The 17,282-nt window shown below is 41.0% G+C and overlaps 2 long non-coding RNA genes across 5 annotated transcripts in view; both read left to right on the top strand.

Moving 5' to 3' along the window:
* Positions 1-17,282, top strand: part of LOC137149144 (uncharacterized) — a 375,061-nt gene that overhangs the window by 268,089 nt on the left and 89,690 nt on the right. The gene's annotated exons all lie outside the window — the stretch shown is intronic.
* On the top strand, positions 649-14,161 carry LOC137149141 (uncharacterized). Its single transcript, XR_010918675.1, has 3 exons — positions 649-776; positions 1,434-1,506; positions 12,760-14,161. It is a non-coding gene; the product is annotated as an uncharacterized lncRNA (long non-coding RNA).

Here is a 17,282-nt window from a genome sequence, read left to right on the forward strand (position 1 = left end):
AATGTCTTTACGCCTGATAGCATTTGAAATTTTTTTAGGGGGCAAAAAATATTTCACTCTCTTTAAAAATAAACTTTTATTTTGAATAATGTAGAATACACAGTCATGGGCTTCCATTGATTTCAGCAGACTCTGAATCAAGACCATAAAGCCCTGCATATCAGCCAACCAGATTACCAGTGATTTTATGAATGGAAATAATTCTAGTTGTAGATAGCATGGGGTTTACAGATTAAGTATTGCTTCAGAATCATAAAGATCTTGCTCAGCTCATAAAACTCAGTTTACCTTGGTTATTCTGACCCACAGTCCTTTTGTCATGCTACCCACAATTGTTGTTAAATAGCATTAGCTATGAAATGACTGACAAGAGCTACTAAAATGCTCATCTTTTTATATTGTTCATTTAGTGATACATTTCCTTGGCTCCAAATTCACCATGACAATCCTGCTGCAAGGAGGGGCTTGGAACTAGAGAAACTTTAATGTAAAGCTGTAGTAAGGCAGTGTGGCCTCCCTCCAAACCAGAGGGGGAGGAGCCACCCTGCCTACCCAAGTGGGTGGGACCAGAATGACCTCGTCCCTCCAATCGGAAGTGGGTGGGCGGGGCAGGAAGTATAAAGAGCCGGGCCTCCAGCTCAATTTGAGCTGAGATAGTGTGGGAGGTAGACACATCTGACTTGCTTCAGGCTGCTGCGCCCAGAGAGGCCCTGCCTGCTGGGTAATCTGTGCCTGTAGAGTGACTGCTAGGATTGCTGCTTGTCACCTACCCTAAGGTAACTGAAGATACTCCATGGACCCAAGTACATCCCAGGGAGAGGGTAGGAAACAGCTCAGGGGTGGTGGACTGCCAATTTGGCAGTGGTGGGGCATGAGGCCTGGTCAGTGTGTTACGGCTGGTTTCCCCACTGACCTAGTGGTGGGACACCCCTCACTGTTAGGGCCCTGGGCTGGGATGCAGTGGAGTCAAGTGGGCTGTGTCTCTCTACCCCCTGTGACCCCACCATAGGCCAAGAGACCTGCCTTTGTCTGTCATCCCCTTGAGCGACTGCTCCTATGCCCTCCCCTGCCTGAGGGCCTGGGCAATAGACTCCTGAGCTACAGACTCTCTCTCACCAGGAGTTTAGTAAGAGACAATTATCAGATGGGCCCTCGTCTGGAAAGCATAGACACAAGTAACACAGCTCATCTTTGGATGGCATGAGCAAGTCACAGACCTTCAAAGTGGTTGCTGGAGTATGGGGTGGCACCCCCCTCCTGGGTGCCTTGTGGCTGGTGGGTTCATGAGTTCAAGACCTACTGGCAGCACCTCTGCCTCCTCTAGAGTCACTCATAAAATCCCTCAATCCTGGATTACATGAGGATGGATGTCTTGAATACTTTGTCTGTGGAAGAAATGACGTATTCAAGTTTCCCTTCTGTGTGCTTCACAGTTGCCTTCTGCTGCAGAGTGAAACCACAGCAATTAAACAGTGTAGAACCCTTCTGCAGCCCCTGTGCCACTGTGTGAGTATTGCACATTATAAATGTTTGCCATCTCCCCTACCCTTAGAAGTTGTACTAGCAGGTGAATCTCTTTTGTTCAACCTGTGCTACCTTTGGAAGTTGTATTGGTAGAGGAACTTCCGCTGCTGAAGCTAATTTTCAGCAATGACAGAAAACAGTGGAAAACCAGAAATGCTGGTTCTCATTGCAGGACTGTGGCCAGAAATGTGTATAAAACAATAAAGTGTTACTATTGTCTGGAATAAGGTGAATTTTAGTGCTCAGATGTTTTGAATGATCAGGACAGAACACTATGAGCAATACAAATCTTATTGATATAGAGCCAGATCCTGCAAATCAAATTTCTAGTTAACATTATCATTATTAGTGCAAGCCCATGGTAACTGAGAGAAGCCAGGCTGCAGCTACTGCTCCTTCCTGTACTTGGTCTCTTTCAGTGTCTTGTTTCTTGTTTTATGATACATTGAGGAATGTGATTTGAAGTCACATGACTTCAAAATTCTCTCAGTGCTGCTGACTTGTGTATAATCACTTATTCATATATCTGTGGTATCCACAATGAATCCAGTTATGTGTATCTCTTTCATGCACAACTTAATTTAGCTGTTTGACAGAAAAACCCTACAAGGAACTCTGTACTTCTCTATCAGTAGTTGGAAAATTTTAGTCAGAGGAAAATGAATCTGGCATTACATGGAAAATTCCATGCTCCATATTACAATTCAGAAGTCATATTCTATTTTAAAACTTATTTTTTGGAAAATGCATTGAGCATTTAGTGTTTCCTCTACCTGGTAACATCATGTCTCTTGTCTTTCCCAATGTATACTGAAAATACGGCCCAAGCAATCTGATATTTTCCCACTGATAAAATGAAGCCCCTTCGCAGATCTTTCTTGTTGCATCTTAGTTTCTCAGTTGGCATGTCTGATTTGCTTTATTTAACTTTGCTTTAAGCCACCAATGTGTCCACTCTACCTGTTCTGAGAATAAGGTTCTCTTTGCTCCATAGCGATACCTTTTGACAAGCCCTTTTGCTGAACAAAAATGTTCCATTCTTGAAAAAATCTACATATCTGCCTAACAGCCATCTTCACTCTATATTGTATGTGTACCCAGTATATATTTTCTTTGCTAAAAACTTCTGTGCTCTAACTCCAAACCATTTGGTTTATACGTGTACATTCTCATTTCTCGTACACAGTTACATAGTATATCTAGGCAACTTTGGTGCTAGTGTATGAAAATTATTGAATTAAAACAGATATCATTCTGGGCACCACACTTTAGGAAAGATGAGGGTAAATTGGACTCCAGAAAAGAGCAACAAACATGATTTAAAAATTTTAGAAAACCTGACTTCTGAGAAAAGGTTTAGAAAACTGGTTATGTTTAGTGTTGAGAAGTAGACTGAGTGGGGACCGGATAAGTCTTCAAATATGTAGACAAGACTTGTAGGTCACCTCCTACAGCCTCATGTCTTAGACATGCAGTTTTAAGAATTGGCTTTCAAATGTGGTGTTATTACTGGCTGCCAACTTTTTCAGCTGTAACAACATAGAAGCCAAAAATGGAATGGCCTGGAGACTGAATAATCTTTTATGCCTAGAGGTGGTAATTCTAGATAAAGGGTTAAGGCAGATAGGTGGAGTAGTGTGAGAAGACTTGCATTACTGCTGCCTGGGATATACCAGTTCTATGGATGATGATGATAAATATAAATAAGTTTCTAAAGTGTTTACCTACTGTGGTGCTGCATATGTAAAAACAATATTAACATAGTTCTGAGCATAATGCACCCTCTGAAAATGTATTCATATAAAACAAATCGAGAAAGCTGAGTGAGGGGGGAAAAAAGAGGAAGGAAAGGTCATAATTACAGGGACAACAGTTAAAGTGAGACAGCTGTCAAAAGGCTGCAGGCTCCCCATGCTACGCCCATCACAGCAATGGCTAATTCTTCTCCAAACTTAGACGTCACTATGGGATCCCTAAATGTGGGCAGTGTCTGAACATGCAAATCCATCTGGATGAGAGTGAACAGGGAAGTGCGGCTTGGCTTCTCTTTATAGCTTGGCTTTAAAAACCTGCAGTACCACTTTATGCTCTGATCTTGCAAGGGATCCACTGCTGTTTCTTGCAGGATGAGGGTATCAGTCTGGTTGTTTGTCAAAGATGACTCATAATGAGATGACTTTAGGCTCCAGGGCTCAACTTCTATGATCACTAAATCAATATAAAAGTTGTCTGTCTGGCTAAAAGATTATTGCTTTGTATAAAACCAACTGGACAAATGTTTGAAAGACGATAGGAATGGAGTTAACCGAAAAAAAAATTCATCTTACTCATTGCTATCAAAGATTTATTGCATGGGAATCTGAATAATCTTCCATGGGACCTCTTTTTACAGCCATCAAGCTATAATCCAATCTGCTTTAATTGTCTGACTTCACACTCTGTAGCATGTTGTTCTTACTATTTCTTTAATCCTAGTAGGAATAAATCAATCTCTGGAAAGGCAGCCTTATGGAAAAAAAAGTCTAGCTTCATATGAAGCAGACTTCGGACAACAGTGCCCGTTCCTAAGAATCCAAAGTAGACTAAGTAGTTGTTGCATGAATAACCTACACCGGCATATGGAGCATCTTGGTTGTCTTTGTTCTGTTTTAGGTTGAAATGAGATGTCAAAGTCCATTTGTCTCCTCCTGTGTAAAAGCCAAGAAAAGAAATATCTTCTTTGTGCTACTGACAATATTCGGTGTCCTGGGGCTCTAAGAAGCTGAGTGTATTCTGCAAAAGTCAGGATGCATTTTTTGTTCAAGGCTGATTTAGTCCTGTTTAGTTTACTGCTTGCCCACTTTCACTTTTCAATTTATACATTCTGAATCCACAGCTGGGAGAAAGACAGGTTTAGGAAGATTTGATGTTGCCTAAATAAGATGACAGGCTGTGCTCTTCTTGTGTAGGGACTTGGAAAATTTGTGAGTTTAAATTCAGTGCCCTTGCAATCCTCCCCTAGGAAGGTGTGTTGCTTCCTCATGAAAATGGCAGGGAATTCTTTTTTTCCATAGAAAAAGAATTAGACCAACGTACTACAGCCTACAGGGAGACTAAAATATTATGTGCCAAAGGCAGAGAAAAGGCACCAATACCTAATGCCCCTGCATTGGCAGCAAATTGATTATGTTAGATATACTCAGATGATAGCAGCAAGTGACCCACAACTCATGCTGCAGAGGAAGGCAAAAAAATCCTGAAGGTCACTGTCAATTTGACGTGAGGGAAAATTCCTTCACAACCCCTCACATGACAATCAGTTAGACTCTGAGCATATGAGCAAGAACCCACCAGCCTTCTCTAAAACATGCAGTTGTCCCAAGCTCCACACAGGTCTTGTGGAGGTGCTGGTCCTCCCCTGGATGTTTCTGGCTCCTATGGGCCTCACAACAACTCTATTGGCTTCCTCTTCTCCTGTGGCAACACAACCCCTGTAGCAGTTATGCTGCCACCGTGCTGGTGGCTGCACCAAAATTCCCCCAATGAGGGGATCTCAACCACATACAGGAGGAGTTACTGTTGATCCATCCAGCAGTAACTTCTGGGCAGATTTCTACGTGGAAATCCATCCAGAGTTGTGGGAAGTATGTTACTTCCTGTCCTTCGCTAGCTCTGCCTCCAGAGATCCACAGGGTTCCATATGGGGGACTCCGTGGGACCTGGATGTCAGCAGGAATAATACGAGCAGAAGTTCTGTTCTCCCCCTACCATTGCTTTGCAGCCTTTTTGGGGGTGCTATGCTACTTGCCACGCCTTGTAGCAGATGTCTGTAACTACCCCCAGAGCATGTTCAAAATGAATAGATTGCAAACCTGGAGGAGAGAGTTCTATAACTAAGCAATTCACCCACTAATTAACTGGCTAACGTTGCCTTAAGTAAAGATCTAATTTCATTTTACCAAATTAGTCAGAACAGAAGTACAGTTGCCAAAAAACAGAAGCGGTTTATATCTATCTATCTGTAAATGCTGTATTTTAGGGGAATTTAAAGCACAGAAAAAGTAGAAGTAACAAATTGAATGGTGCGCACCAAAAATCTGTAATGAAGAAACAGCATTGCAGGATCAGGGCGCAGTCCTGCAAATTCTGATTTCTAGGTACTGCTTACTGCCATGAGTAGTAGTGACACTGATGTGTCCCCCTGATGTGAAGACCCAGCAGTCTGCAAGACAGTGGCTAAGCAAATCAGGCTGGTCAAGTAACAATTGTCCAATAGTCTGAAATTGTCATATAAAACTATTTTTCTAATACGTGTTGACAGATACTGTCTATCATTTTGCCATGGCCATACTCAAAACCTTGGCCTCCTTTCTGCAAATAGATGCTCTGGTTGTACCCCTGCGGCGTCCAATTGAAGGCAAAGGGATTACAATCTGTACTGGTGCATCCGTTTGCAGGAACGGGGCTCTTATTTGTTGTCCCAGCCTTTTGGGGTGCGTCTACACTGCAATGAAACATCTGTGGCTGGCTTGCATCAGCTGATTTGGGTTCCTGGGGCTCAGATTGCAGGAGTATAAAATTGCAGAGTAGGCATCCAAGCTCGGGCTGGAGCCCAGCTCTGGGAGGCAGTGAGGGGATTGAATCCCTGGCTCCAGTTTGAGCCTGGATATCTGCACTGCAATTTTATAGCCACACAGCCAGGGCCCTGCGAACCCAAATCAGCTGACATGGCCAGCCGTGGGTGCTTTGTTGCTGTGTAGACATACCCTATGTTAGAAGCTAATTTCTTAGAGCCTGATCTTTCACCCACTGAAATCAATGTTAATACTGCCTTAACTTCAGTGGGTACAAAATCAGCGTGGAAGGGTTTGATCTTCTATACACACTGTAAAAGGCATAGTACTTTCTAACAGACATAATCCCATTGTCTTCAAAGGGGCTATGCCCAGTAGCAAGTGTTTGGGGGACTGGGTCTTAAATACCTTGGAGGATCTAGACCTTAGGTGCTTCGCTCCTAACCTTTTTCAATGAGTGTTAGACACCTGAATTGCTTGGAGGATCTGGACCTATTCAACTAGCACCTAAAGTGACTGAGATCACAATCACCTCTGTGGCTACAGCTGGGTGAATGATGATAAATATTCCTTAAGTAGTTTGGGAAAATATGAAAATTGTCATAAAAATGATTTGATGAATATTATTCAACTGGGTCTGGTTGTGACATTGATCAAAATCTCTGCTGTGTGCCGAGGAGCTATTTTAAACCAGGTTAAATCACTGTCCAATGTCTAACTTACTTGGAGATTGCCATTTAAACCCCTAGCTCTTCACTTGTATAGCAGAAAGCTCACAAATTTAAAAAAAATCCTGCAGCCCTAACTAGTGTTCTAAATTCTGTTGTTCATAATGGGATTGACCTAACCCTAAATGAGAGGGTTTTGCATTGGATAAAGAGGAGATTCACATTAAAAAAAATTTGCCCTGTCAGTAACGGTCTGCATTTTCTTGTTAGAAATGCAGACGTTTTTGTCTGAGTATGAGCTTGCTCATTTAAACTCAGCATTATCTTCAGCTCAGTCCCCTAGCAAAGTCATAATCCCATCTTTATGACTAACCTGAATAAAGATAACATTAAAGGAGCAATTTGCTTTGCCAGTAATTTTCTGAAGTCTCCGTGTGACTAAGATCTTTACTGGAATAACAACTTTCTTCACCCTTGCAACTCTTCTCCTTTTAGCTTGAATCTGCAGTGAAAGCAGAACCCTATTTTTGTGTCTACACACTGAGTTACACTAGAGATTATTAGAGAGACAAGGTGGGAGATGTAATACCTTTCATTGAACCAACTTCTATTGAAGAGAGACACAAGCTTTTGAGTTGACACAGAGCTCTTCTTCAGATCATTATTGTGACTTCACAAATTCATCCTTATGATTTCACTGCCAGGTAAAAGAGAAATCTGCTGCATGGACCTGTTCTTATTCTTGCAGAAGCCAGTAAGAGTTTTGCCACTGACTTTAACGGAAGCAGGGCTGGGCACTGTGTGAAGTGACATGATGTTGCTGAGAATATATGGAGCCAAATTGTGCTCTCAGTTAAACTGATGTAAATCTATAGTAATTGCACTGAAATCATAATATCAGAGAGCAGTGGTGCTGACAGCAGCGGCTTTACTCTGATTTTACATCAGTGTAAGTATGATAAGAGTTTAGCCCCACTATAGATTCAGAGGAGATACAGCCTTCTAGGTCAAATTCTGCTTTCAGTTACATGAGTTTTATCCATATAAATGAGGGCTGAACTGCATCCTAATGGTAAATTCTACCATTGTTTGTGTACACAGGGTCTTACTGAATTAAATGGGAGATGTTCATGCACACCTCACAGCAGAACTTGGCCCTAATAAGTTAGCAAGCAAAATGACTAAACATATGAACAGTGTCTGGTTATCTAAAAACAATAAATTGTAACGTTGCCATTCGTATCCGCTTTAAATATAGCTGAAGCAAGCTGTTATCCTTGGCAAGACTGTGCATTAATGTTGTATGTTTTAACTATTTAGCTTGCTAAAGTCCTATGGTTTGCCCCCAGGATAAGTACTACCTGTGATAATGAACAGATCTAGATCACTGTGCAATTCTTTTTAAAAGGGCTCAGTCAAATGGTTAAGGAAAATCAATCTTTTGTTCAACTGAATCTGGTTATATGGGGCAGTGATTTAAAATGGACAAAAATGACTATGTGGAAGCTTTTTCTATCAAAACAGAAAACAACACCCCCCCCCCCCCCCACACACACACACACACAGCCTGAGCTAGTTAATACAATTGCTAAAAGAATAAAAAGATAAATGGAAGATTATTATGCCGTGCCACAATACTTCACAGCAGTGAGGCTTTTTTTTTTTTTTTTCTCCAACTGAGTGAGACAAATGAGTATTGAAGATGACTGTTTAATTCTTCTCTACTCAGTACTTAAGCAGTTAGGGGCATGTCTTTCCCAAGCCATTTACTACTGGGAGAGAGCTAGTTCTTCAGGCAAATTTAAGAAAAAAAAATCCTTAGTAAAAAGACCTACAGATGGATTTAACCTTCACATGCCGCTTGTAAGATCTTTGAGAAATTCTACCACATAATAAAAATGAAGTGTATATGTGAGTAGATGTGTGTGATAAATGGCAGAGCCATATGATAACTTGCTATAACAATATAATCTAACTTATAACGATAAATGCATTATACTCAGTGCTCACCTGTGCGCTGCCCACTTATCCACCTCTTCCTGGACTACTTCTAATACCCCAAACCTCTTAGTAGCTTCAAAAAGCTGACCTTTTTAACCTTTCCTTTGACGTTTGTCTCAGGTTAGTAACAATTGTCACTTAAACTGCAAAATCAAATCATATCACTGCACAGGCTTGCCTTAAACATTGTGATGTGGGAGATACATGGTTTATGAATTGCTCAGAGCTGATAGCTAAGATATGCATCTTAATGGAAATCATCTGGGGGATTTCACTGCAAGTGAGAGCTGAGGACCCAGTGGGGTCCGTTAAGCTGCTTGCCCCTACACTTCGGGACTCAGTAGGAAGTATCAGCGTTCAGCACCTCACAAGATCAAGCCTTACGAAACAAAGGAGTTGCTTGTCGAGTGAGTTCCTTTTTACAGTATGTTACAAAATGAGCCCATCCTAAAGAGCAACTACAGTGTGAGGAAGGAAAGTGCAGGATGAACTTTCTCCGATTGCCTCTTCCTCATGTATTCCCACGTGAATACTGTAGCCACATGAATTATAACTGAGTCCAGAAAAGTCCTCTGTTAGACTTAAGGCGCCGTTGGTATTACCATTAGCTGTATTATTAATTAGCTGCATTAGTTATTCAAATATTTTCCTCTACATCATTTCTCTGGGCTCAACATAGGTAGTCAGATGACCTTGTCAGATTTAGATTCTAATCTGTTTTATAAGGGAATACCAAGAAGAAAATGCCTACTTGGGCATTTGTGAAGGAAACTGAACTCAAGCCATGAAGTTAAAATTCAGATTGGCCATGCCCAAGTTCAGGCATTTCCAACAGGACCTGGTCAGGACCTGAGCAGTGATATTTGGGAGGAGCCAAACATTCCCAGAATTCAAGGGGATTTGATTCATTGTTCTGGGATGGACTCTTCTGACTTATAAATGGAATAGTTCTTAGGCATGAGTGAGTTTAAACTAACATCTCCTTTATTGACAGAGGCTCTGCTTTCTTGTCTCCCCTTTCTTTTCTCATTTCTCAGCCCTCTGAAATGATAAATAATCCCAGTTATCATAAATAAACTTGAAAGAACATAACTGTCTGGTGGAGCTGCCTAATGCATGTGTATTGCAAGGGTACACCTGGTACATGAGAGTCTGCAATTTTCTTTCTTTGACAATATTGATGTTAATCAGTTTTCAGGGCTAAGGTGGTATATTTAATGGTAGCTGAAATGCCTAATACCTTCTCGTCTGCCAGCTGGTTATTGCATACAGTGCCTTCAACCCATCCATTAAGATTAACTAAAATGTATTATCTCCAGTTTCTCTTCCAGGGGAATAATGGAGGTGTACAACCCTTGGAAAGATTTATTCATTCACCCCTCCTACAGTGATCTTGAAGAAGGGCATGAGCTTAAACATGGCTTGATTTGGGAAGTGATGGTGGCCTTGACTTCAAAAAGTTCTCCTTTTCCTCTTTTCCACATTTCACTTGCAAACATGTTTCTAGGAATGGATGAGACGAGTCACTCATCAGCTGGGACCTCAGTTTTCCATGATACTCCACTCCCCCTCCCCACCCCCCAATGTCTCTAACACAAACACATGAAAATCCCAGTTTTTCCACAATTAAAATGAAACACTGAACTTTAGTTACCTATATATTTTGCTGCTAAGGAATCAGTTGAACACAATGGTTTATTGATATATTTACAATTTTTAAGCAAGTTTGAAGCCTACCAGTGCCATGACTGATTATAATCAAATAAAATTAATAGTATTGCAATTTGTATTTCTTACATATACCAAATATTTCTATGTCCGTATTCTATATTTTCAGAAAATTGGGTTTTTTAAATGTGCAAAAATGCTGGAATGATCCACTCACAGTGCGCTGTTTCTTCGCTGTTGTCATGGCCCTGTTGTTTCAGCCTCTTGGTGTTTGTTTGTTCCCCCCCCCCATTCAGTTTGTTTAGCATTTCCCGTGTTCTACAACTGTATGCCTTCAAATGCAATCTACAGCTTTGCTGCATACAGCACAGAGCAGCACATTTCCATCCACGTGAAATTTGTCCTTGCCAAACTCAGTGACGCAATCTTTCGGGGTGATTTTTAAAGTTTTTTGGCACCTTTTCATAACTTTAATTACTCCTGGCTGGAGGCTGATGTGAAATTTGAGATGCATTAAAACACGAACCCCAATACGCTGTTGAGTAAGTGCTATACGCCGGAAGCAGTTTATTGGAGTATGTTTACCTATGTACATTTAAAGTGCATTCAAAAATCAACCACAAGAAGGGGAGGCTGCATGCATTGAATAAGTGACACTGATACTTTCAGTAAAATTATTTAATATATGCTTTTTTTATTTTTTCACAAATTGTAAAAACTAAAGATGCTCTGCAAAAAGGCAAATTCCATGTTTTTCAGTGGTGACCAGACTTCTAGGATCCCTGCTCATCAGGTAACAGCACAGCAAAATCAGAAATGCTGCTTAGTTGAAAATGAGTTTCAACCCAGAGAGTAATCCCACCTGACATCAGTCTCTTTCTGAGTCAGGCTCCACCTGGCCCCAATATGTCTATGTTTATACAGCTTCTCTTTAAATAAATATAGTTGCCACTGTGATGTTCAGAAGCCTCTTAAAGTCTCTCTCCCAGCAGTGCTACTTTATTTTTTTTCTTTCATGGAACACGGCCTGAAAACACCATCTCTTGACTGTCTCAGATAAGAGTTTATCTACCTCTGCGCCTTATCCCTCTGAAGTAGATAAACAGACTATCATGCTACTTACAGACTCTGGGCCTTTTGGGTGACACTTTAATACACCAGATACTTTGGGCACATTAAAATATCATAGCATAATTTTTTATAAAAAAAAAAAAAAAAGAGGTTTGCCCTCGGGTCCTTGTCGAAATTTCCCCTATCTCACGGTTGCGTCACATGCTGTGTAGTGGAAAGCTGCCATTCTCCACTGCAGATGCATTAATGTTTCATTGATGTAAGTATTTCAGCCCCCATAGACTATAAGGTCAGAAGGGACCGTTATGATCATCTAGTCTGACTTCCTGCACAACACAGGCCACAGAACTTCACCCACCCCCTCCTGTAATAGACCCCTAACCTATGAGTGAGTTATTGAAGTCCTCAAATAATGATTTAAAGATTGCAAGGTACAGAGAATCCACCAGCAAGTGACCCGTGCCCCGTGCCGCAGAGGAAGGCGAAAAAGCCCCAGGCCTCTGCCAATCTGCCCTGAGGGAAAATTCCTTCCCAATCCCAAATATGGGGGTCAGTTAAACCCTGAACATGTGGGAAGACTCACCAGCCAGACACCCGAGAGAGAATTCTCTGTACTAACTCAGAACCCACCGCATCTAACATCCCATCACAGGCCATTGGGCATATTTACTGCTAGTAATCTAAGATCAGTCAATTGCCAAATTAGGCTGTCCCATCATACCACCCCCTCCGTAAATTTATCAAGCTCAGTCTTGAAGCCAGCTAGGTTTCTTCCTCCCATTGCTCCGAATCCAGCAGACACTTTTGCACATGCTTAACTTCAAGCATATGCATAATCCCATTGAGCTCAATGGGCACATGTGCCAGTTTTTGAAGCACTCTGAAGTATGCTGGATTCTGAAGTACTTATTTGTGGAGTACTCTGGATTCCATTGGGCTGAAAGGGGCTCGGGAAATGTAATATTAATACCTGCTTCCTTTGATTTCCAACATATCCTAAAGAACATAAATTACCAGGGCATCTTATATTAAAAAGTAACTACTTTTCGGTACTGTTGGGAAACTCTGGAACTATAATTGAGGAAAGACATGGAGCATTTAATGTTATCGGTGTGATTGATCTGATTACTCTTCCATAGAATGGCAACTGATTAAATCAACACGTGGGACTGGGAAAATTAAGTCAGGCCCTTAATGGTGTTTTGATATTCTCAAGTTTAGTAATGCTTATACCTTTTGGAACGTGAAAAGACTGTCAATTTCATGTCTTCTAGGAGGTCGCCTGGAGCCCATATGAAAATTATTAAATGTTGCTTATACTGGAACCCAATATCCTTGGAATATGAGAGCAGCAGTTGAATGGAAACTTCAGCAATTACCATATTCATGTTTCATGCTAAAATATTTTTGAGATCAAGCTTTCTGTTATTAAAACAATGGTAATGAAAATAACAAAATTACGCTTTGTAAAACAAATAGAGCTTATTTGTATGTGAGAGGTTTTTCACTGAAATATTTGTTTTGAAAGGGTAATACATTGCAGATTTCTTTGCTGCACTACTTTGATTCAGTCATTAAAATGTTTTTAATTTTAGCATTTTGTGAAGGACCAGAAAAAGCATTTTAGTTACATGAATGCAGACTCTGTGGACTCGACAGTAATGCAGCACGTTTGGAAAGCTGTCAGTTATTCTGAAAATATATAAAGACCAAACCAGTCAGAATTTTCCATATATTGTAAACATCCTCACAATATGGATATATATATATATATCCCCTCTTTGATTCATTGCATGCCAGATTTCCTAGTAAAGAGAGAGAAAACAATGAAAGAAAAGAGATTTTTAAAGTTAGCAAGACGCTTAAAGGCAGTGAAAGCCAAAAAAGATAAGAGCTTACGAAGTTCTAGGGAATTATATACAGGGAAGACCTTACATTTATATTAATAAAAATACTAAAAAATATAATCTTACTTTTATACAACATTTTTATCCCAAAAGTTCTGAGGCTTTGTCAAATTTAAGACAATTTTATGCAGTCTATAAGGATGGAGTCACTTTATCTAGCTATTCTGAGCAAAATAGGACAGCTATACTGAGCACACAGCAATGTCTTACAACAGTTTAAGACAGGAAGTGAAGATTGCCATGTCCAGCTGCTGAGGCTGCATGCAGTTTAGGTAGGCAGAATCCTAAATGTTTCAAGACTAGATTCTAAAGGGAGTCCTTTTCATATTCCCACTGCAATGCTTTGCCTTGAGGATGGTTTTCCTCCCTTCTTTTTTATGTTTTTGGAATATAAGAACTTAGGAATTGCCGTAACAGATCAGATCTATTGTCCATCTGGTCAAGTACCTTGTCTCTGCTTAAGAGAAAATAAAAGAAACCATCTAGTGGACAATGATGGAATAACTTGCACTAACTGCTGTTGACTAGATGATAGCATATGCCTAAAAACATGACTATTTATAATCCTTGCAATGTTTATAATCCTATCTGTAAAGTGAAGGGTCACACCTGTGCTAGGCTCCAGCCAATCCACAAGCGAGGAACTGGTCTTATGATTCCCAGACCAGGTATATAAGCCTCATAGGAGGAACAGCAGTTCAGCCTGCTCAATGTGACTCAGTGGCAACAGACTCCCTAAGTCTTAGCCTGCTTCAGACCTGCTCTTGCTCCAGCCCTGTTCCTAGTTGTGCTCCAGCCTTGCTCCAACTCTACCCTGGACTCCCAATTCTGGCTCCAACCACTAAGCATGACTGCTCCAATTCTTACCACTAGGGTTGACTATCCCATCACAGTTTCTGACACTACCTAATGTTATTGCTGATAGTCTTCTTAATCAGATACAAGTTTAAGCTCTGTTTTTCAATCCTGTTAAACTCTCAGTCCCAGTTATATCTTGTGGCAATGAGTTCCACAGGATGTTTGCATATAAGAATACTTTATTTCATTCTGAGAGAGTGTATACAGGAGCACCTAATTTATCTTGTCTACACCATTCACTACTTTGTGTACGTCTGTCATATCCCCACTTAACCATTGCCTTTCAAAATAGGTGAGATGGAGAGATATGGGCATCTTGGATGGTGGTTGGGAAAGAATCCTGAGGCAGCTTGGAAGGTGTGTGTGTGTAGGGGGGAGACTGGGGATAGCTTCACAGCGCTTGGTGGGGGGGAGTAGGAGCCTTGGGAAAGTGTGTGTAAGGCAGTGCCCTCCCCCACATTCTTCCACTCCCAGCTGTGGGGCACTAGGGTAGCCACTTACTGCGGCTTCCTTCCCCCTTCCACTTTCTCTCTTCTCTCCTCCCACCTAGCTGCTTCATGCCAACCATGGAGAAGCAGGAGAGTTGGGGACGAGAAGCTTCCTGAAGAGCTGGTAGCATTGCAGTCCTCTGTGGCTGGGAGGACAAACTTCAGGTGAACTCCTGCAGTCTCCCTGCAGGATTCAGTGTTCAGCAGGGCATAGATGCTGCAGGCACAAGTGCCATGGGAAATGTGTGCCCTGGACAGGCTGGTGAGTGGAAAGTTTACATTAAAAACCCAAACATTAATTTAGAATTTTTTTATCCTGAAAACATTTCTTTTTTTTCTTTTAAAAAGCGTCATTGTCCCTTTAAAGTAGGTGTAAAATGTGCTGGTTTTAGGTTCAGTCAGGCAAATCAAATCACTCAGGAAAAACTTCTTTTGGACGCCGTTACTCAGTTCTCCCTATTCAGGCAAAGATCCCAGTGCCTTCGGTGCCAGGTTTTTCTGAGTAAGGACTTCAGGATTTGGCTGATAGTGAAGAACTAACATTAACTTTAACTGGAATAAAACCCTGCAAGTATGTATGGTTCTAAAAAGGATCATTTTTTAGCTGGCCTGGAGGGGACATGTTGTAAATATGATTTAAACATGTTTCCCTTCTACTACTGTCTGATCTTATCATCAGATGTTACTGTGGAATTTGTCCATGCACACCCTGGAAAGGCCAACAGCTTGAGAACATTAGCTTACACTGTGAGAAAATACCTCTAACTCGCTTCGTCTGGCCTGGAAAGCTGCATTAACAAATATACTGTAAAAAGGGAAACACAAATGTTACAAATGCAGCCTCCCCCTCTCATGTTGCTTGCATCTAAAAGGTTTAGTCCTGCTCATCAACTCATTGGTCTTTGACAAAGTGACATTTTTTTCTACCTCTGCCGCTTCTGAGGATCTTTAGGTTTTGAGCTATCCTTCTGACGCTAACTTTAACAACACGTCTCTGAGTCCAATCATTGTGCAGAACGCTATTGCAACAGAACATAAACAAATCCTTTCCAGATTTTTACATGTTAAGAATCAAGTATCAGTCTATGGTATCATTTCTCAATTTACAGATTGCTGTAGAAACTAGCTGAACTTTTCAGTGGAATTTTCTTTTCTGCATAACCTGCAGCATATCACACTGTATGTAGACCCTGTAGCTGCTGGGTGTTGATTTTTTTGTGTGTGCTGTCCTCAGCAAGACAACATTAGGAAATGCTGTAGCACTTGTAAATATTTGAATGGTGACATGGGCTGAAAACTGAATTACAGACTCAGGCAAAGTCAGAAAATGTTGCTTGAGTAAGGGCTGCAGGAATGCTCCCTATGTCTCTCAGTAAAAGTCATTTAGGAGTTTTCTAAATGTAGAAGCATCACATGCTCAAGCAGGGAGGAGTCTGGAAAATGACATCATAGTTCCTTGCATTGTAAAGATGTTTAAAATGAATATAGAAAATGAAGTAAACTAGCTAGTAATTGGGGAATTGTGGATCATTAAAACATGCTGACAAGGTCACATGCACACTCTTATTTTAAAGGTCTTAAGGCCAGATTTGTAAAGATATTTCAGTGTCTAACTTCCATTGAAATCTGGCCCTTACTACCTTATGGAAGAAAGCTGCGAAGAGCTACTGTAATTACAGTGAATAGTCAGCAGGACCTTGGTTAGAAGAATTGCATGCCTGTGGATGGTAGTCAGACAGACAGGCATTTTTGCAGATTTGTCAGGCCATGATAGCCTTATTTACATTTATTTTTTCCTATCTTGTTTGAACACTATGTTTGGCTTCTTTACATTTTCTTTCTTCCTTAATGTACGGGGCTGGCGGCTGTATATAATTGCTGATTGTGACTTCTCATGGGAAAGGGGAAAGATTCTCAAATTGTGCTTAGGTGCCAAAGCACTGATGTGACCTATAATCACACACATATCACTGCCAGATGTTCCATGTCCTTCTGTGTTACACAGATTGTGCACAGAACCATGTTACCCACAAATATGAGTAACTTGAAATAAAGCTTTGGTTGACTCATAGGTGAAACAAAGGGAGATTAGTGGAGAGAAATTGTGACTTCATTCTTCCTGATGCTTTATATTTTGGAGGACATCTGACATATGACCATGTTCATCCAGATGGTCACCCTCCCACAGGATATATGCTATGCATCAAGCGATCTTGTTACTTAGCTGTGTGTCTTAAGTGTTTCATTTGCATCCATCACTGTAGCATCTAAAGCATGATGCTCTGAAAACCTACCTAAGTAGCTTCTGGGTGAAGATGCTGCTTCAGGCAGTGCAGCATAGTGAACAGAGTACTGACTGGAACTCAGAAGACCCGGATTCTGTTCCTGGCATTGCTATTGGCATGCTGGGTGATCTTGAGCAGGTCACATCACTGCCCCGTGTCTCAGTTTCCCCATCTGTCAAAGGGGTTTAATGACACTAGCCTGTTTTGTAAAGCACTTTGAGATCTATTAATGAAAGCATGCTGCAGAAGAACTAGGTAT

This window comes from Emydura macquarii, unplaced genomic scaffold (assembly GCF_026122565.2).
Source record: "Emydura macquarii macquarii isolate MOO-44397 ecotype Brisbane River unplaced genomic scaffold, CSIRO-AGI_Emac_v2 contig_71, whole genome shotgun sequence".
Lineage (NCBI taxonomy): Eukaryota > Metazoa > Chordata > Testudines > Chelidae > Emydura > Emydura macquarii.